The following is a 23,091-nucleotide window of genomic DNA, read 5'->3' as shown; positions in this document are numbered from 1 at the left end:
GCAGATGCTTAATAACTGAGCCACCGAGGTGCCCCGAAATTGCTTTTACTTTAAAAGTCTCCCCAAATAAGATAAATATCCTTACAAAACGTAGAACAGATTCATTTTACATTAGCATATATGGCTGGATTAAAGGGATTGCTTATTTCAAAATTAGGTATCTTCTGGCTAGTGCTGTAATCCACGCGTTGATAAATGAGAGTAAATGACATTTTTATTTGGCACATCCAATGGTTAAAAAAACTGGGAATATTTTTGTAATCTTTATGCTTTACATTCTTCACGCTAAAGCTTTTAAGGTTAACATTTACTCCACAGTTCATCACTGTAGAATTGGTAATGGGACATCCAAGAAACTACAGCTTTTATACTTCTAATTGTTAGCATCATACTTCCTCACTATTTGTTTGTATTTTGAACAATACTCTCCATGAATGGAAAAGATGTGTGTTTTTCATAAATGTCTACATATTTAATCTGGGAACAGAGTTTTAGACGGACAGAAGGAATGTCACGGCAATTAGAGCTTCTGGCGTGCAAATACTATTGCTGTTCCTCTAACCTCTTTTATTTAACATCTGCAAGCCTTCTGAGACTGATCTTATCTTCCAGTTCCCATTAAAACACAAACAAACAAAAATAGCACTCATTATGACTTGTCTTGACTATATCAACCCCATTTCTAGAAAAAGACGACTCTAGAAAATGATGACTCCTGCTCCTTGGAGTTTTATTTGTCTCATAAAAGTACTAATCTGCTTCCTAACTCAAGTCATATGTCGAAAAATTTTTTAAATGTTGTGTTTTTTTTTTTAATCTAATGAGAACGATTTTCAAAGCACCCAAGCTTTACCATTAAAGAATTTACCAGTCTATTGAAAAAAGACATGCACACACTATCACTGTATCAAGTCAAGGAGAAGTAGGAATTAGTATGCAAATCCCACTGAGAACGGTATTCCAATTCATTACCGCGTAGACTAAAACAAGCACTATAGAGCGCTTTAGGTCAGGAGGTGGAAAATGATGGGACAGGAACCAAATCGAGGCCTCTTTTTTTTTGTAAATAGTTAGCTGAAACACTGCCAACTTCATTTCCGTACTGTCTGTGGCTGTTTTTGCACTACACAGTAGAGAGGAAGGAACAGCTGCAACAGAGCCCATGGTTTTCAAAGTCTGAAATACTTAACCTGCTGAAACTTTACAGAGAAAAGGAAATTGCTGACCTCTCTGCTCTAGAGTTCCAAGGTAACAGACCTCAAGGAAAGCTTGAACACTGTTTCTGGGACACATATTCCTAAGGAATGTTTACTTTGGGGAGAATCTGAAAGATCTCTGAAATCATGAAGGAAACTTTTTTTTTTTCTTTTTTTGGTTTCCTGGCCTTCATCTCACAACTATATAGCTAGAAAATCTTATCAAGGAAACAAGCTGTTATATGATGAAGAATTATAGATTCAGATGTAAATCTGCCAGTTATGAAGTGTATTCAGGTTGGTTATAGAACTTCTCTAAACTTTAATTTTATTATCCAATGGAAGAAAAATATTATCTAACTCTTAAGGTAGCTTTGAGCATTCAATAAGCAAATGCATACAAAGTATTTAGCATGGGTTCCAGCAAAGGGTAAAAACTTCCTAAACAGTAAATAATTTGCTATCCTGGGGGCTAATTCTGTGGTCTCCGGAAGAGGAAGAAGAATGTTAGTTCGTAGTCACTAGTAGTGTCTGTGTACTAACAAAACAGACACTGTTTTTCATATGCCAGGTTCCTTGCAAGGTACTACACAGACATTTATTAAATACATTCCTTCTCAAGATACCTCATTATGGGGCACCTGGTTGTCAGTCGGTTAAGCATCTGCCTTCATGATCCTGGGTCATGATCCCAGGGTGCTGGGATTGAGCCCCGCAGTGGGTTTCCTGCTCAGCAGGGATTCTGCTTCTCCCTCTGCCCCTCCCTCTGCTCATGCTCTCTCTCTCTCTCTCTCTCTCTTTCTTTGTCTCTCTCTCATAACAAAATAAAATTAAAAAAAAAAAGAAAGAAAAGATACCTCATTAAAGTTATTTATTTCTCTCTCTATTCCTCTCTCTCTGTTTCAATTTGGAGATGACCTTGGTAGGCAAGGGCTCATTCTGATTATTTTTGTCTGATGCATTTAATAATATTAAATAAAACAAAGTTTTCCCTAATACTGACTAGAGAGATGCCTGGGTGGCTTTATTGGTTGTGTGTCTGCCTTCAGCTAGGGTCATGATCCTATGGGATCATGTGGGATCGAGTCCCACATCGGGCTCCTTGCTCTTTCTCTCTCTCTCTCTCAAATAAATAAAAGCTCAAAAATTTTTTTAAAAAAATCCCTAGAGGGGGGCACCTGGATGGCTCAGTGGGTTAAAACCTCTGCTTTCAGCTAGGGTCAGGATCTCAGGGTCCTGGGATCAATACCCACATCGGGCTCTCTGCTCAGCAGGGAGCCTGCTTTCCCCCCTCTCTCTGCCTGCTTCTCTGCCTACTTGTGATCTCTGTCAAATAAATAAATAAAATCTTTAAAAAAATCCCTTAAGATCCATGTAGAGATTTAAAAGTTATATACCCTTAATGACTCACCACATAAAATTAGTCTGTTTGATTACAATGGAGGAAAGTGTAATCTTGCAGGTTTCTCACTTTTCTCTCCTTGCCTGTGTCAACTGACTCCTTTCTTTCCAGAGCAGAAATTCTTCAGTGAAATTATCAGGCGTATCAATCTGGTCGATTTTTTTTTCTTTCATCTGATCTAATTATAAATATTTGTTTAAAATTAAAATGTCCAGATTTGGAAGAGCAGCAGCAGCAGATATTTTTGAGTGTTTAAATGGTAGTATATATCTTTTTTAAAAAATAATGAGACTAAAAGATTTCCTTCTCTTTTATGATAAACTTAATAATATTATGAAAATAAAAATATATCACTTAACAGGTTACTAGAAACCACATTATGGACACACTAGACTCCATCTAGTAATATCACTTTAGAGTTTTAATGTACCAGCTACATTAAAATTTAAACATTGTAAGCTAAGGTTTAAGTTAGAGTATATATTTCCAACAATATTTAAAAAGTCAAGGTGCAAAGAGATGAAAATGTTCTTAATAGAGATAAGAATATATATATCTAAGAATTTTTTTTTAAGATCTTATTTATTTATTTGACAGAGATCACAAGTAGGCAGAGAGGCAGGTAGAGAGAGAGAGGAGGAAGCAGGCTCCCTGCTGAGCAGGGAGCCGGATGTGGGGCTCTATCTCAGAACCCTGAGTTCATGACCTGAGCTAAAGGCAGAGACTTAACCCACTGAGCCACCCAGGTGCCCCAAGAATTTAAATGCTGCTTAATCATACTGGTACAACAATTACACCTGACTATTGCAGTTTCTTATAATATTGTTATAAAATTATTTTAAAAGTTGGGAAATGGTAATTCATAGTTACTTAGTGTTTGTTAGTATTTGTAAAATAAGTACATTTTGTAGGACAAGTAAATATGTTAAATTATTGAAAACCATTATTCATGCCCCCCCCAAAAGCCCAATAACTGTATCCATGAAGCTTTCACCCAAAGGTCATATAGTTCTTTTGAGTGAAGTGATGCCAAAATTTAAGTCCATGACTTCCCCACAAAAGACTACTGACTATGACTCTGCATATTAGTAACTTTAACCAGGATCCTACATATATCTCCCATCAGAACAAACCTTGATTTAAGTCATTCATGCTGATATTTGTCTACACATTATCCATGAGGCTAGGGTATTTTTACTTCATTTCCAAATAATGCGAGGCACACTAGATGCACAAACGCCCTTCCTGAACTGACCTCTATACCATCAGTACTGTCATTCTCCGTCTTTTTCCTCACTTATTTTTCTTATGCTTCAAACAGGCTAAACTAATTCTGCTTTCCCAAACAGCCCATGCTCCGTAGTATATGCGTGTATTTACAAACAGAACTCATCCCATCTGTTTTGTTTGCTACTGTTACTTCAAGACACCGACGTATCTCCTTGGGGAAGTTTCACCCACCACTATTTTTTCTTCATCTGCTTCTTTTAAAAAGTACGAGTTAAGGACCCCATCCAGAATTAGTATAATATGGGTTCCCTATATAAATATCCCCACTCTATCTGATTCCCACCCCATACTCTGTCCTCTGTACCTTTAGCATTCCATGAAGCACTTTGAAATTCTATGTTTCCCCATAATCATCACCAGACTTTTAATTCCCAGGAGGCAAATTGTCTGATTGGCTTGCTCAACCATTTAGAAGAAAAATAATGAGAAAACTTAAAGAGGGGAAAATGCTACATAGGTAAATAGCAAAAAAAAAGATACTATAAAAAAACCTATCTTTAGGGACGCCTGGGTGGCTCAGTCAGTTAAGCATCTGCCTTTGGCTCAGGTCATGATCCCAGGCTCCTGGGATGGAGTCCCACATCAAGCTCCTTGCTCCGTGGGGAGCCTGCTTCTCCCTCTGTCTACTGCTCCCCCTGCCTGCTTGTATTCTCTCTCTCTCTCTCTGACAAATAAATAAATAAATAAATCTTAAAAAAAAAAAAAAAAAAGAAACCTATCTTTAACAACTTTGTTGAATTAAAATTCTATGGAATAAAATTGCTTTTTTTTTTTTTTTTTTTTTTAATTTGAGAGAGAGAAGGAGAACACAGGAGCAGTGGGGAGGAGCAGAGGTTGAGGAGAGCAGCAGACTTCCCGCTAAGCAGGTAGCCAGCCACACAGGGGCTGATGCCAGGGCCCTGATATCATGACGGAGCTGAAGGCAGACACTTAACTGATACAGGTGCACTTAAAATCACCCTTTTTAGGTCTACAGTTTGGTGAGTTTTGACAAATGTGGGTATTCCTATCATCACCACCACAATCAAGATCTCAAACATTTCAATCATCTCAGAAATTCCCTTATGTCTCTCCGTAGTCAATCCCTGATCTCTCTCTTGACTTCAGGCAAACACTAAAATGTTGAATGTCTCTGTAGTTGGTTTTTTCTACAATTTCACATCAAGGGGAATATATAATATGTAGCCTATTGTGTTTGAAAACTTTTGCTCTGTGTAATGTTCTTTTTTTTCTTTTAAGATTTTATTTATTTATTTGACAGAGAGAGACACAGATAAGAGAAGGAACAGAGGTAGGGGAAGTGGGAGAAGCAGGCTCTCTGCAGAGTAGGGAGCCTGATGCGGGGCTCAATCCCAGGACCCTGGGATCATGACCTGAGCCGAAGGCAGACACTTATCGACTGAGCCACCCAGGCACCCCACGTAGTGTAATGTTCTTGAGGTTCACTCATTTTGTTGGATTAGTAATTTGTTTCTCTTAACTGCTGACTCGTATTCCATTGTATGTATATCAAAGCTTATCTGTCCTTTCACCAGTTAATGGATATATAGGTTGTTTCCATTATTTGGCAGTTATAAATAATGGTGCTATAAACAGAGTACACCAGTCTTTGCACAGACATGTGTTTTCATTTCATCTGAGCAGACACATAGGAGAGGAATTACTGCTTCTGTGATAAGTATAATTTCGCTTTTTAAGAAACTCTCAAAAAAATCTTTCCCCCAAAGTGGCTGCACTGTTTTACATTCCTAGTAACAATACATAAGAGTTCTAGTTCCTATTTATCAATGTCAATACTTAGTATTGTGGCCACGTACATTTCACGGTTTTAATTTCTATTTTCTTGAAGATTAATGATGTCTGACCTCTTTTAATGTGCTTATTGGTTATTCATACATCTCCCTTTGTGAAGTGTACCTCTGCTGTTTTAAAATTAGACTGTCTTACTCTTCATTGGCGATGGTCCTTTATATATTGTGGAAACGTGTTCCTTTTCAGATATATGTTTTGCCGATATTTTATCCTGTGGCTTCTTTGTCATTTCATTAATAATGACTTTAGAAGGACAAAAGATCTTAATTTTGATGAATTGCAACTTAGTATTTCCTTAAATGAAATATACTTGCCTAGCCTAATGACACAAAGATCTCCCCATAAATTCTTCTACAGATTTTATAATTGTGGCATTTCTGATTAAGACTATGATCTATTTCAAACTTTCATGATGCATGAGGCTGAGTCTAGCTTCATTTACTCCCTTAAAGACATACAGTTGTCCAGAACCATTTGCTGAATACTATCCTTTCCCCCATTAAATTATCTTGGCATTTTGCAAAAAACAGTTGACCATAAAATGTGTGTGTGTGTGTGTGTGTGTATACACATACATATATATTTACTTTCCATCATGATCCTCTAATTTATATTTGTGCCTTATGTCAGTACCACACTGTTTTGATTATTCTAGTTTTATAGTAAGTCACAAAGCCAGGTAATAAAGGTCTCAAACTCTTTTCTAAAAAAAAAAAAAAAAAAAGGCTATTCTAGGCCTCTTAATTTTTTTGTGTTACAACCTAAGACTGTCTAAAAATAATCTTTAAATGGTCTAAATTAGAGAATAGCTATAGGTCATTCCTACTTTCATATAAAAACCGGGCCCCCAACAACGTGTCACAGCAATATCGAGTTCATGGATTCTTGCCGGTTTATTTTCCAAATTCCAGCTTCAACATAGAAGAAGAAGCTTGGCATTTAACCCAAGGGAAAGCTAATAGCATAACTTTCATTAGCTTACACGTTTATTTCTAATTCTCCCTGGAAATTTATCTTGAAAAGGAATGTAGCACTGCGTCTGAAACCAGGGAAGTGAACTATAGCATCTTGGGAACGACCACAGTGCCCACAGCTTGGGACACTGATTCCACAGCTGCTGAGTAATTCCTGTCCCTGAGTGCCCTGCTTGTTTACCTTCCTGGGAATCTTTACAGATATGTTGTTCACCAGACAAAATTAGAACAAATGCCTTAATAATTGTTCGATTTGTGAAATTTCATGTAAAAACATTTTATACATTATACATTAATTACTTTATACATACATATACATTAATTACTTTAGAGATATAATCCTACAAATGCCACACTGGAAATAATGAAGTTATATTATTGCTAAATTCAATATATGGTAACTATACTTAGGAATATTAATTTTTAAATAAGAGCCATGTTTGGTACATCTGTGTATAGTTGACAATGTCCTGCTTTTTTGTGGTTTAATAAATGCAGAGATAGTATTAAGATTTCTTCATGAAGCTCTAACATGCTTATAATTTATGTAAAAGTAGCTGATAATTATTTTAATGCTTAATTTTTTATTAATAAAATTATGTTCCTTGTAGAACTAAAAATATAAAAACCATAGGAAATTAATATAACCCCAAATCCCATACATAGGAGCATGTTGCTTAATAAATAAAGTATTTTAAAAATGTGATATGAATGATTTGTTAGTTTTCCATATGTAATACAAATGAATTAAAGTATTTTTGGAGGTTTAAATAGCTTTCAAAATTTTGACTGTTACAATCAATTATTCCTCATAAATGTTTCTTTGCAACACTTATTGCTATTTTAAGGTGAAATTCTGATACAAGGATTGCCAGGTCAAAGGGTATAAACATTTTTAAAGGCTTTTATATGTATTTCCTAATTAACTTCCAGAAGGTTTCACCAGTTTACTCTTCCCTCAGGCAATATGAGTATTACCTCTTTTCCAAGGTGGGTGGTCTTATTGTTCTTTAGTCTTTGGGACTGAAAGTGTGTTTAGCTTTCTGGGTTGTTCCTGTCAATGTCCACACTAAATTTAGAGTACAGCATATTTCTGAACATACAAAGATTTGGGAAACATTTCCTTTTGAGGAATGAATATATATATATATATATTCCACCCCCTTGGAAACAGCCCAAAGTCAATCTTAGCTAACTTGTGAATGAATTAATTGACCAAAACTATTTTGCTAAGTAACACTGGAAGACAACTGATTTTTAAATGTGACTTATAAATGGAATTTAAAATAAATTCCCAAAGCAGAATTGTATAGCTGCCCAGCTATGCTTGGAAGGAGGGGTTATATATAGCATGAGTTAGCTAAAACAGTAAGGCTTATAATTTTATAATTTTGTAATTTTTTGACATATTTGAGTTTGTATCTATAACTCTTTCATCTGTTCTATTTAATCTCTTTTTAATCCTTTCTTTTTTATTTTCTTTCATTTAATGTTTTTCTCCTTTTAGTTTAGAATAATGCACAATATTTCCAGCTTGGATGGTTATATCAGCAATTACAATATTCATACTTAAGTCAGGATGAGGCTGAAGAGCAAGCCGTTCTGACACTGTGGCTACATTACCCAGCACATGTACTGATACTAGCGGTATCTCTGGTCGATAGTGTGCCATATGGAATCTCTAGAATATTGCAAAAGGAGAGTTTCAGAGAAGACCCTTGGGATTTGGAATAAGGCCATTCATTCCTCTACTGGAGGAAAAGTCTGTTCGCAAAGCAGCTGCTGTCATGCCGCTGGCTCCTAACAGTTCTCTATGATGGGACACTGTAATAACCATGGGCTTATCATCATGAGCTTTCTTCACAAAATGATTGTTATTAGCTTGGTTATGTCACAAGTTTTAGCAGGTCAGGTAGCATTATAAAATAAAAATCGTACATGCAAAATTAGGTCCAAGAATGCATAAAAACATGAGTAAATTATGAACAGGTAGCCCTTTTCCTCAACTCATGACCAGGGGCTTAAGCGGTATTCCCAACAATGAACTGACGGTAGAAGGAAGGTCTCCCTCGGGTCAGAGTCAGAGATGAGTTAGCTCCTTATAGTAGAGGTAGCCAGAAATGGAATCTTGCTCCCTTGCTCCCACTCATGGAGCTCCAAAGAAGTGCAACAAAGGGAAATCTTCCATGTAGAAATATGTTTGAAAAAGTTTGTCTCCTTGCATTCTTTGGGATATAGAGAGAATTTCAAATTTATTCTTGTAATTCCTATAACCCCCAGGTTTGATGACTCTCTAAAATTACTCACAGAACTAAGGAAAACAATATACTTACAATTACAATTTTATAGCAACATGATACAAATCAGAATGAGTCAAAGGAAAAGATGCATAGGGCAAGGTCTGGGAAGGTACCAAAGATTTTGTTGTCTCCTGAACATGTTACTGACATTGCACACTCATGTGGGACAATATGCACAGGGCTGCCAGTCCAGAAAACTTTGGTGTTCAGAGCTTTTATTGGATTCACTCACCTACTGTTCATGTGATTGACCTTTAGCCTCTTATCCCTTAATGTGGTGAGCTTTGTCATAGGTAACTTTATGGTCTCCAATTTATATGAAAATCATATCTAATAGAGTTTTAACCTAAATCCAGAAATCTGTTCTCACCTTTTAAGCCAATACCCCTCAGACAAAAAGTGGCTACAGGACTCAACTTACTATTTGGAGATTCCAGACTTCACCAGTACCCTGGCCTGATAATTCTTTAATTCTAGTAATCCCTTTCTTCCTACTCATCAATTTCTTTACAAAGATTTTTTTTTAACTATCACATATTTTTGTTCATTTGTAAAGGAATATTGATCTTACTACTCAGTCCACTGTATTCCTGGAAATACTTTGAATATCACTTCATCAATGACCAGTTAGAACTATCCAGAAGTCTGTATGTAAGTAGAGAGGGTCCTGGAATCATGCAAAGAGGACCAAAATTGTCAAGTTTTTAATCTTCAAAAGACATCTCATTGAGAGACTAATTCTCATACCTCAATGACTAAGAAATTTGGTGCCTTAAGGGAAGATTAAATAGTTTGTCAAGCTATTGGAAATCAGCAGAACTACAAAAGAAAAGATGGTGGACCACAGGGCAGTTGAGAAAATTATTTTACAGGTTACTTATACAAGGCTCTGTGTATTCAGAGGAGCTGACCTATGTCAGACATTTCCAATACTTTATACGTAAATTATTCACAAAGCATGCAATTTTTTTAAAAGCTGATAGTGAGTGTACAAGATTTTCTCCACTGTTAGCCATTGTCTGTATGTCTGTATTCATTCATTCTTTCATCTGCCTACTAGTAACTGAAAAGTTTTTCATAAAGCAGTCAGACCCTAAGTCCCTTACTGTCCCCCAGGGAAATAACACTGTATTTATCCAAGTATATACCCAGCTACTGACTTGATGTGATTTATGGTTCTAGGGGACTGTGGTAAGTACAAACTTTGTATCTTTATCCAGCTTTGTGTCCCTGCTTATAGAATACAGCTCGTCCTCAATGGATGCTTATTTTACTTAATAAATTACCAAATCTCTTCCTCAAAAATGTTTCCCAATTTAATTGTCTTGAAACGTCCCAACATAGCTCTTCTTTGCATACATGGCCTTCAATTCAAATGCACATTTACTATTTTGAAGGAATAGCCCATTGAGTCATGCCTCTTCAAGAAAAAATGTCCTATACCTTAAAATAAGCTTTCCAATCATTTTATGAGTATATAAGAAATAGAATGCCAGTGGTTTCCTCACAGAGAAAGTACAGATTATGGGGTACACTGACTCCTGACACTACCTGGAATTAGGTTAAATTTCACAGAATAACAGTACAGGTGGAAGACTGTCCTCTCTTGAGGACATCATAACTTTGCACACTGATGTGGGACAAGCTTTTGTTGTCTCCTGAACATGTTACTGACATTGCACACTGATGTGGGACAATATGCACAGGCCTGCCAGTCCAGAAAACTTTGGTGTCCAGAGCTTTTATTGGATTCACTCACCTACTGTTCATGTGATTGACCTTTAGCCTCTTATCCCTTAATGTGGTGAGCTTTGTCATAGGTAATTAAATTAATAATGATTATGATAATGATAATTTGTAACTTTTTTAGCAATTAGCTATACTTTAAAAAATGCATAAATGTATGTTACTGAAATGCAAGCATTGATAAAAAAATTGTATAGATAAATCTAACAAAAATTTTTTAAAAATATTTATTTTTTGGATGTGATATTTAAGCAGTCTCACCCCCCAAAAGATAAAGTCTCACCCGATTATGATTATTTTTAATCTAAAAAAAAAGAAATGGGGGCTATCAAAATAATTTATTTTCAGTTGTCATTTTCCTATAAAAATTAATATATATATATATGTTTTAAAATTTATTGTAATTTGTAAAATCTAGAATTCTTTCTTCCTATAAATATTTTATACTTTCCTATAAAGACTGATTCCATAAGACTGGATCATCTTGTTATGTTTAAGGGAGATTTTATCACATGCTTTTTCTACCTTTGGTTACATCACTTAAATGAGAGAGTATTTAGTAAAGTACTTGAGACTTTTTTTAAGGGTGAAGATATGAAGGTTCAACAAGGGTGCTAAGTAAAATGCAGCTAGAGTTGAAATAAAGCAAAGAACTTCAATAAAGACATGTTGTACATAATACGGTACTTCCCCATTTAAAAGGAAGGAATGGTCCTTATTAGCCCAAGAGGTAATTCTGTACAGCTATTACTGGTTACATTTAAAACTGATATATTTTGAAGAAAGGTAACATTTTCAGACAATGATAATATAAGAATTCTCACTCTAATAAAGCATACCATTGTAATGGCCTAATCAGCCAGAGCACCCCCACCTTGGTTGAACTTCCATTTTGTTGTAAAAGCTTAAATTGAGGGGCGCCTGGGTGGCTCAGTGGGTTGAAGCCTCTGCCTTTGGCTCAGGTCATGATCCCAGGATCCTGGGATCGAGCCCTGCTTCCCTTCCTCTCTCTCTGCCTGCCTCTCTGCCTACTTGTGATCTCTGTCTGTCTGTTAAATAAATAAATTTAAAAAAAATTAAAAAAAAAAACAAAACAAAAAAACCAACAAAAATAATTTAAATGGACTCTGCCCCCCAAGTCCTGGAAACCAGTCTCAGGTAACAAAGTCCAAGTAAAAAGGGTGGGTCAGGCCAGGTGGAGGTATTCAATCAGTGGGGGCGCATACTGTCTCCTAGCTACCAAGGAGTATGGGCCCTGCCCTTTGGGCACCTTTTGGGCGCCAATTCTGAACAAGGTGATAGGCTGATTCAACTGTCTACTAGGGTAAATTGTAATTCAATTGGTCACCTAGCATGACTGCGCAGCTTTCTCTGTGTGTTGCAATTTCACTGGCCACCTGTGTGTGGCCAGGCCTAACCACATGGCCTTTGTTCAATAAAAGTTAGTCGGTGAAACAGAGAGAGGTTGCCCTCTCTTGTAAGAGGTGCGGCCCCGAATGTTGGTTTGATTCTTGATGCTTGGCGCGAAATAAAGCTTTGCTTGACCTTTGCTTTGTATCAGTGTCACTCCTTTAATCACAGACCTATTATTGAGGGACCCAACACTATTAAAACACACAACCATGTGTTATTTCATTTTTAGAAAGATAAGATATATCTCTGAGATACTTCCAAGGCATGTTGCCAAAGTCATGCTATGCCATTTTGTGAAACACATGGATAAGTATTTACTGAAAAGGGAAATTCCAATTAAATCATGAGTTCTAATGTTCAAGCACTGTTGTCACTAATCAAAAGAAAATAAGATCATAGGCTATACTTGATAAACTAGCATAATAACAACATAGGACTTTCCAAGTACTTCCTTGTGCTATGTTTTTATAATAACGCATCAAATTTGGCAATTTATTATAATTAATTTTTTGTTTCTTGTTATGGAAAAGGCATTTTATTAGGCATTTTTCTTGTTGAGATTGATCAGTGTTAGAAAAATTGGAGAGGGAAAAATTGATAATTCATGTTGCTCTTCTCTGAGTCTTTCAGTTTAGTTGGGGGTAATCAGAAACTAATTATAAATCTTTTAGAAGATCACTATGGCTCTAAGAGGATAGGATAGGATGGATGAAATGGGAACAAGGAGGCCCAAAAAGAGGCACTGATTTGGTTCAGGTAGCAGAAGACAGTGACTTGGCCTAAGAGGGGAGTGTAGGATGGAAACAAGAAGATGGATTAATTTTTTTTTTCTGTTTGAGCTGATAGAACTTATTAACGAACTCAACTGGTACAGGAAGTGGAGGTAAATATAAAAATTTGGAATAATTACTATTTTTTTTGGCCTACTATTTATTTAAGTGTTATATAATTATTGGGATGACAAAATTGGGAAAATAGGTTTGCTAAGGAGGAAACCAAATGTTTAACCTTGGATATGTGAAGTTTTGAATACAGAATCGTTATTTAAGTTGCTATGTCAAGAAAGTCCTAGACACATCTGCTGCTTACATTATGAATCAAACCTGGCTGCAGAAATGTGTGAGTTGTCAGTGAGCAGAAGTGATGTAAAGCTCAGTTGTTCTCATATGGGGAAGGAATGCAGATAGAGAGGTTGTGAGGATTAAGAATGAACTTCAGGGCACTAGAATTCATAAATGAGTGGAAAAAACAGCAAAGGAGACTAAGAAGAGGACAATACATCAGAGAGAAGCATGGAGGACAGGGTATCAGAAAAGAAACAGAACGAGTTTAAAAAGGAAGAAGTCATCATCTGATTAGAAAATGCCTGAGATGAGGACAAAGAAGTGGTTGACTACATCCAGACTTCCAACAAATACTCTCAGCTCAACATTCAAAATACAGCCAGATCTGACGACTTCTTATTGGCCTTTGCACCTATTACCAGCTCCCCCTTCCACACCACCATCACCTCCACTCTGATACACTGTGAAAGCTTCTGTGATGGTTCATTTCATGAGTAAATTAAGCTAGGCTAGTTTCCAGTTGTCTGGTCAAACACCGGTCAACATGTTTTCTGTGGGTGTTTTTAGGTGTGATTAACACCTAAAATCAGTAGTAGACTGAATAAAGCACATTACCATCCATAATGTGAGTGGGCCTCTCCAATTAGCTGGAGGCCTTAAGAGGGAACACTGAGGTTTTCTGAAGAAGAAACAATTCTACTTAAATCCTGCAACATAGAGACCCTGCCTGAGCTTGCCCTATAGATTTCAGACTTCCCACGTCCAGAAAGAGTTTGAGTTAATTCTCTCTGAAATCTTTTCTCTTTCCAAACACACACACACACACACACACACACACACACACACACACACACACACACATTCTGCTTCTGCTGAGAACCCTAATACACTTCTCAAGTGGTTTCCCTGTTTTCAGACAAGTTTTTGTAGACTGCCTTCCACATATCACAGTAACACTTTTAAAACTTAAGTTTGATTGTATCACTTTTCAGCTTTCTATGGCTTTCAGCAGCTTCCTTTTTTAGTCAAATTAAAATCCAAAGCTGGGGGGCCTGGGTGGCTCAGTTGGTTGAGAGTCTGACTCTTGGTTTCTGTTCAGGTCTTGATCTCATAGGTCATGGGATTAAGCCCCCTCACTCCTCCTGTGTCAGGCTTGTAGCTCAGAACACAGTCTACTTGGAAGATTCTCTCCCTCTGCCCCTCCCCCCACTCACATGCACGCTCTCTCTCTCTTTCTCTCTCTAAAGTAAATAAATAAATCTTAGAAAAGGAAAATCCAAAGCCATTGCCGTGTTCTAAAATGCCATATGCACATAACACCTGACTTCTCTGTAACATCTCTGCTGCTTTCCTACCATTCCACTTGTGGATAAATCTACTTCAGTCACACTCCCCTATTATGTACGCATATTTTCATCTCAGAGCCCTTTTACTTCTTGTTTGTTTTATATGGGATGTTTGTCCTCTGGTAGCCCCATAACTGACTCTCTTATTTCTCAAGGCCTTTGGGTCTCTTCTTAATGGCTCATTCTCAATGACAAGGAATCTCGTTTTCCCAATAATATGTTCCCTGACCATCCTGTATAAAATAACACCAATCCATATTTACTTTCTATATACATTCTCTTTCTTTCTTTCTTTTCATTTTAATAATTATAGCCACCTAACCTCCACAGACATTTATTTATATTTTATTGTCCATCTAGTGCCACTAAGTTATAAGTGACTAGATACTGAAAGAGGAGGCAGTTAATATAAATTGACTGTAAGAGTGAATAAACAGACGTTTATTGGTTTTTGTTTCCTGGTGTAGCTAGAGGAGTTCCTCTGAGAGACAGAGTAGGCTAATAATTTAAATTAATGGAAAGAGAGGTGACATTAAATATTATTAAGTGTGGTAAGTATAAGCATCATACACACACAAACACACACACACACACACACACTCATGATGTTCATACCCTAATTCCCAGAATCTGTGAATATGCTACCTAATATAACAAAAGGGATTTTGCAGATGGGACTAAGGCTAAAGAATTTAAAATGGAGAGATTATCCTGTATTATCCAGGTAAGTCAAGTGTAATTATATGAGTTCTTGAAATAAGAGAACCACTTCCAAGCACAGTAAGAAATATGTAATGACCGAGAAAGTGTCAGAGAAATTCAATGTTGCTAGCTTTGAAAATGGAGGAAGGGGACCATGGCCAGTGAATGTGGGTGGCCTCTAAAATCTGGAATTCTGACCTACAGAGATGTAAATGATACATTATTCTTGTTTTATGGCACTAAACTTGTGGTAAATTGATACAGTGGCAAGAAAAATCAAATACACAATATAAGAAGAGACATGGGAAGGATCCTAGCGATCCTAGTAAATATTAATTAATTTGTTCTTTGACTCATTTGACAAATTCTGATCAAGAATTTTCTATGTACAAGATGCTTACCTGGCACAGAAGTTAAAGTGTTGATTGAAGCAGACATCCTTCTTTACTCTCCTAGAAGTTAAAATCCAGTAAGAAAACCATTAATCAAATCACTTCAAAAATAGAGGACTACAAACTTTTAATAAATACAATGAAGGGAAAGTAAAGGTAGCTTTGGGAATATATCCCATGACAACTAAAAAGCAGAAAATAAACATGTAAGGAAAGGTAAAAAGATAAAGACTGTGCTAACCCAGAGATATAGTATAGTCAAAAGCTGTGCATCAGGAAAAACAGAGTCAACAAAAGGGAGATAATTTTCAGGTGCCTGGTATATACTGAGGGATGGAGGGAAGGATAGAGTTTGGAGTCTATTATCTGTATTATTATATTTGAGTAGTAAAGTTTTTCTCTTATCACATTCTGCTTTTCAGATTTCATATAACTTGTAACATCATCACACAAATGGAAAAATTGAAATTTTGCCACTGCAGTAAAAACTGTTTCCAGATATCAAAACTGTTCAGAACTCTTGAAAGAAGAAAAAATTGGACTGATTTCACATTACTTTTTTTTTTTTTAAGATTTTATTTATTTGATAGAGATAGACACAGGGAGAGAGGGAACACAAGCAGGGGGAGTGGGAGAGGGAGAAACAGGCTTCCCGCCGAGCAGGGAGCCCGATGCGGGGCTCAATCCCAGAACCCTGGGATCATGTCCTAAGCCAAAGGCAGATGCTTACTGACTGAGCCACCCAGGCTCCCCTCACATTACATTATTTATAATAATATTTAAATATGAGCATATAAAACAGTATATCAATTTTTTCATGCTTAAAGTTCTTACTATACCTATAAAATCTAAATTACTGCACAAATTAAAGGCAACAAAACACAAAAGCAATGCACTTCAAGGTATCACTTTGTTTTAATATAAAAGGTAATGTTTAGGAAATATTAAGTTCCCCCTCAATTCAAGAACTTAACAAAGCCTAGAATCTTTTGAATTTGGGACACTTACCCTTCCTAAAAATAAGTCTGTCAATAGGTCCAGTTTTCACTCTTCTTCTTTATTGGAATTTCTTTGAAAGCTTTTTTATAATATATTTCTAGATTAACATCTAGTATTATTACATGAAATGGTTTATATCAATGTATTTTAACTATAATTCCAGATCATCTGTATTACAATCACCTGAAAAATACTCTGGAATAATACCATTCCCAAATGCACAGAAATCATAATTTCCAATAAACATTTTAAAAGTAACAATTACCCATGCATTTAAAATAGAAACATATGTTTTTCACACTTTTTGTGAGAAGGGGCAAAATCACTTGCTGCTTTTAATGCTGCTAATTAAAATTTCCTTTTCTGTAACTATAGCAGAATTTAACATAGGTTGTGTAGCCCATGGATTTGTTTACTTAGAAGTTTAGCTGGCTGATAAACAAGTCCATGCCTCCCCACTTCCCTTCCTTTCCATCAAAAATAGAAATTCCCAACCTTGACTGAAGAAATTTTAACTAGTATTTTTATAATTTCCAAGACATTGATGACAATAGCCTTGGACAGTTACATGTTTTTCTTTAGACAAAATTAGAATTAAAAATTTTTCAAAGAATATAAATTTTCAAAAACAATATTTGAAAATAACATCACTCATATAAATAATAGTTTATGACTAATGAGTAACATAAAATCCTAGACTCAACATACACTATTACAACACATTTTATGAATCTTAAAAAATCAAACATGCTAGATATCAGTGTGTGTCCTAACTTAAATTATTCTCCCAAATGAGACCAGGAGACATGGGGTTCTCTGTGGCAACTTATCTGTTAAGTGACCACAGGAAACCAACTGGAGAAAGTAGAGAAAGAGAAACAAAAAAGGAAAGAAGGGCAGTCTACAGATGTATTATTGAGTAGGCATTTTGTGAGCAAGAGAAGCTTGATCTCCCTGGGGACACTTGAGGGAACTGAGTAGAATGCACCTCAGACTGGCCCACCCTGAAACACTGTCATCCTCTAACGGTCATGGGTTGCCCCTACAAGACTTAACTCTGCCATATTTCCAGGTTTGCTCTGGCCTCATGTCAGAGTACATTAAAGAACCTCAAGACAGAAAGCATGAGGTTCCATTTGGACCTGAAGAGAGCTGCTGTCAAGCTATAACCAGTGGGGAGCTGGTTTCCCCAGCAATCTCTGGTACACAAAAGTTAACCAAGAGAGTCTGAGATGGGGCACGAAAACATATAGCAGGATCTCCCACTTGCACCATTCACATCTACTTGTATCCTCCCTGAAGTAGAGTCTTCAACAAAACTTTCAAAGTAGTAAACAGTTACAGTCTCTTCAAAAATATTTAGTATAAGAGGGTTAGCAGAACTAGCTATAATACCCTCTAAAAACTTGTTGTAAGGTCAGAATTAATAGCCATCATCCCTGTTTTTCATTGACCATTCCAGACTTCCTTCATTCTAAGCCAGCATTTCCACATCTTTAGATTGTCAGAGTTTTCATACTCTTGGGGTTAAATCCCTTAGTTTCTTTACTTTTGCAAAGACTGTGGTTACTGCTGGTGCCTATTTATTCTTATAATTAGGCATGGAGGTGCCAAAATTACTCCAGTGAATCTACTCTTGTGCTTCCAAACATGTTCTTTCCTGGTGCTAATGGGCAGTCACAACTATAGCTCATCGTAGCAATTAGGATCAGTCACCTCTGCCAATGTAACAACTTATTTTTCTGTCTGCGGGTTCACTGGCATGGGAAAGTCAAAATAACTAGGTAGTAATTGTAGTTTTTGGTTCAGTGGAATCTTTGATGCTTCCCAAGGGAAGTTTTGGTCTACTAATCTTAAGAATGGGGCTTCCAATACAGCAAAAACTTAAGATGTGAAAACTCCCTAAATGGATCATTTTAAGTAATAGATAAGGAAAGAAAAAAAAAATGGTGCTACATCTTGATCATTAGACCTATATATTGTAGTTATTGAGGACACAGCCCTATGACTCAGCAATTGATTCAGTGCATATACTATAGTCTGGAGGACAAGTCTCTAACCTCCAGGGTTTTGTCTATGAACTGATTCTTAGGTTGAACTTTGCAACAGGCTATACCTCACTCTTCCAGCTGATAGAAAAAGATCACTTTACTTGGTATTCATATGCCCATTAAAACTCTTTTGCATAGGTAGGTTCTTCGGTCAGAGAAGCATCTCTAAGATCTCACATTGATAAATCAGACATTCTGCAAGTCTTTAGACAGCAAAGATGACAGATGCACTTCAGGCAATGCAGCTAGTGAGGATATGCCTATATTGACAAATGTCCATGCAGATGAGGTTAAATTATTAATTCTTCCAACACGACAGGATTCAATGTAATTAACCTAACACCAAGTGACTTCTTGAGGAATGGAGCCATACTGAGGGCTCAGCATCTGTCTCTTTTTAAGGCTTCCTGGAGATTCAGCAATGGCATTAGCTTGATAAGGCTTAGTGAGAAGAATCTCGTACTGTTGGGGCAAGACATCTCTTCCATTCCCTCCACCAAAATCTTTCCTTTCAGGGCTCCTAAAGGCTAAAAGGAGGGCCTGGCTGACATCTAGAGAGTGAGTCATGCCCCCTGTGTTGTGGATATTTTATAGCAGGCATTAACATGAAATTCAAGCATTTACATATATAGTGACCACTTTTTGTGAGCCCATCCACCACTTCAGGGCCATGCCTTAGTTGGGATATAGTGTGGGCATTAATCCATTTTCTACTACTCAAACATTTGACATTAACTCATCTAAAAGCTTTTTTTGAATGCTTTCTTGATAAGATGTAGGAAGAACCCAGGAGGTGAATGAAGATCACTCAAGGGCAAAAACGTTGGTAATATTTTAACATTGTTAAAAAAAGAAAAAAATCAGCTTACCATTATCACCTTTGCCATTTTTATAAATTACAGAATATTTTACTCCAGAAAATTACCTTTACTTAGTTTTTGTGATCTCTTGAGAAATTACATCATTTTCTTCATCAGAAGTATAGGTACCCAGAGATACTCTGAGATGAATGTTATTGCTTGAGCCACATGCCTCATATCCCAAATTGAGTAAAACATGCTAACACATATTTGATGTGCTGGAAAAGTAGGAAGTTCCTCTAGAATAGGTGGTATTATAGATTATCACTTGGTATTTTAATATTTCTGTTGAGATAAAGTCATTCAGTGGCCAGTAAAAAGTTTTGACTTTAAAACAGAATCATTTTCGCTAAGACTATCAAATGACCTCATTTTCAACAATTTTGTTTCCAGATATAAAAGTACTAAAGTTTAGGCTGTGTAAAACAGAGTACTTTAGTTAATGATACATTCTTGAAAGCCTACATTACATCTATGTATGGTGATTATGAAACTTACTGAACACAAGTCCATGGAATATCCATAGGAATTTCCATGAATATCTGTTGATTATGGAGAAAAGTAAATCATTATACTCAATCTTTGTGCATTCAAAATTCAAAGCCTGTGGTTATTGTTTAATGCTTTCTGAAGTAGTAGAAATTATTCACTTTCCTGAGTGACAGATTTTTCCTGTCTTTTAGACCATTTAGATAATTTTCCAAGTTTATATTCAACTATAAATTAGAGGATTATGTAATTATCTAAATGATCTCAGGAAACAGAGGTAATTGAAAGTGCTTGTTTATTTTGATGGCTTTCCTATTTGCCCTAATGTCTTATCATGGGGCCTTTTACTCTTTGAAATTATTGTATCTATACCCCTTAGAAGGGGACAATAAACTATTTCTATAAACATTTCTACCAATGGGGATACATTGAATGTGACCTTTCGTTCTATTGGAATTCTACTACTCTTAGCAAGTACATAGCTTCTTCAGAATAATGGTTTTCATCCTAAGGAGTATCCAAATGTAAGGGCTCTTGTAGTAAAAAAGCAACTAGATGTATTTCTCTAATAAACATATTGAAATACTCTGGGGAGGACCCAGAGAGGAACAGCATGTATCTATATTCTTCTGCTGGGAATCAGTGACAGAGTGAATTACTTTTCGATGAGAATGACATAGAATTCGTATTAACTTTAATGGTGGGGGGGAGTCTGTGTCCACTTAAGTGGCAAAGTATCAAATTTACTATAGATTTTCCAGGAAATATTTTCCTAAAATCATTATAATTATGTGGAAAACTGAAGGTTTCTGAAGTGCTAAAGATAAGAGCCCTAAAGATACCTAGTCAGTGCAAGAATTACATACTGTTTGTAAATAAATGGAAGATAAAATAGATGACCTAGGCTCATAGAAAATTCTCTCTTGTATTTCTTTTGTAATACAATACAAAGAAAAAACTTTGGTGAAATAGGCATGCTTACCAACTTTTTTAGCATTTGTGAGTATTTTCAATCAGTGTTTAAGAACACATAGAAGAAATAAATTTATTATTCAGTTATCAAATATTTATGAACATGCAGAATGTACTGTGTTTGGGACTAGTCACTGGTATACAGCAGTGAACAAAAGCAAACAAACAAAAACAAAACAATGAATCTCTTTTCATGGTATTTATATTATTATCAGAAACTTTACTAAAGTCAAGAAGGTTCTTTTTGATTGACTGGGGAGCTTCTTAGCTCCCCAGAAAACTTACTTTACAGAAAACTTACTTTTCTATAGTTCTTGCTGTTGCTGGACTTGTATTCAGAACTAAACTAAGCCATGAAATATAACTAACTAGGTAAACATGATTTTATATTTTCTCTTGATTCCAGATTCTGGAATCAGGTAAAGAGGCTCCCCTGCTAGGTAGACAAAAGTGAATAACTCTCACTTGCATTCATCCATGGCAGAGAAAGACCTGGTAGAGAGATCACCTGGGTAACACAAGGTGGATCTCAAACACATGGAATGAAATTTGTTGTTCTTGTATTTCACCAAATGAAATTTCTGGAAAATGTTTGGAATTCACAGAAACAAAACAAATTAGGCAACTGAGAAGGCAAATACATAGACTGTAAGGCTTCTGTACCCAGATGAATATGTATTCCTAAACTTTAATATTGGCTGTCTCAGGAAAATTCCTTTATTGGCCTAAAGACATTCCAACTGTCAGAAAGGTTTTCTTTATCATTGGAAGTAAGTGACACTAAAAGTTTCCCAATATTGTTTATATCCTTAAACAGTGTTCATCTCAAATTACATCCAAAAAAGAGCAATGTCTTCCATTTCACATTATATAATGTCACTCAAAATAGCCTCTGTTGGGCACATGGATGGCTTAGTGGGTTAAGCCTCTGCCTTCGGCTCAGGTCATGATCTCAGGGTCCTGGGATAGAGCCCCACATCGGGCTCTCTGCTCAGTAGGGAGCGTGCTTCCCCCTCCCCCTCTGCCTGCCTCTTGGCCTACTTGTGATCTCTCTCTCCCTGTTAAATAAATAAATAAAATCTTAAAAAAAATAGCCTCTGTTGGTTGAGAAGAACTTTTCTAAATTATATCAGAATTACTTAACTAAAACTCAATAATAACTTAAGGGATAAATTTAAAATTCTAGTAATAGGCATTGGAGATGATGAATAAATAGAAGGATATCACAAGTACTTGAGTGAGACAATTTAATATTATAATAGATCAATTCTATAAAAATTAAACCATAAATTAATGCAGTCTTAGCAAACCAATTCAGCTGAACAGTTTGAAAACTAGAAACATTTAACTCTAAGGTGTACATGAATAAAGAAGGGTCCAGAATAACTAAAATAATCCTTGAAAAATCTGAAGAGTATGAAGATATGCTACAGAGTCCCCCTCCCCCTTTTTTTAATGATACAGAGACATTAGGGGAAAACACTGATTTTGATGACAGGGAGAGACACACACAGTCTAATGGAACAAAATTGAGTTAGAAAAACACACACACACACATAACATAATATTAAAATGTAATATGTAAATCTAAGAGAAAAATGTGTATTTTTCAGTAGGAATTTTGGGAAACTGAATCATCTAAGCAGAAAACACAACTGGATTCCTAAATAAAATGATATCCAGAAGTGGGATTCTACATCAAAATAAAAAGAACCCTGATGTTACTGGAAGAAAATCGAGGAGGATAACCTTGTGATAGAAGCATTGGGAAGAGTTCCTTTTTTTTTTTTTTTTTAATTTATTTATTTGTCAGAGTCAAAGGGAGAGAGAGTGAGCGAGCACAGGCAGACAGAAAGGCAGGCAGAGGCAGAGGGGGAAGCAGGCTCCCTGCCAAGCAAGGAGCCCGTGCGGGACTCGATCCCAGGACCCTGGGATCATGACCTGAGCCGAAGGCAGCTGCTTAACCAACTGAGCCACCCAGGCGTCCTGGGAAGAGTTCCTTTAAGAAAAAAAAATCAGTGTGTTAAGCATCCAACTCCTGATTTCAGCTCAGGTCATGATCTCAGGGTTGTGAGATCTAGCC

Source organism: Mustela erminea, chromosome 15 (genome assembly GCF_009829155.1).
Source record: "Mustela erminea isolate mMusErm1 chromosome 15, mMusErm1.Pri, whole genome shotgun sequence".
NCBI classification, from domain to species: Eukaryota; Metazoa; Chordata; class Mammalia; order Carnivora; family Mustelidae; genus Mustela; species Mustela erminea.
Note: the sequence above shows the minus strand (reverse complement) of the source record.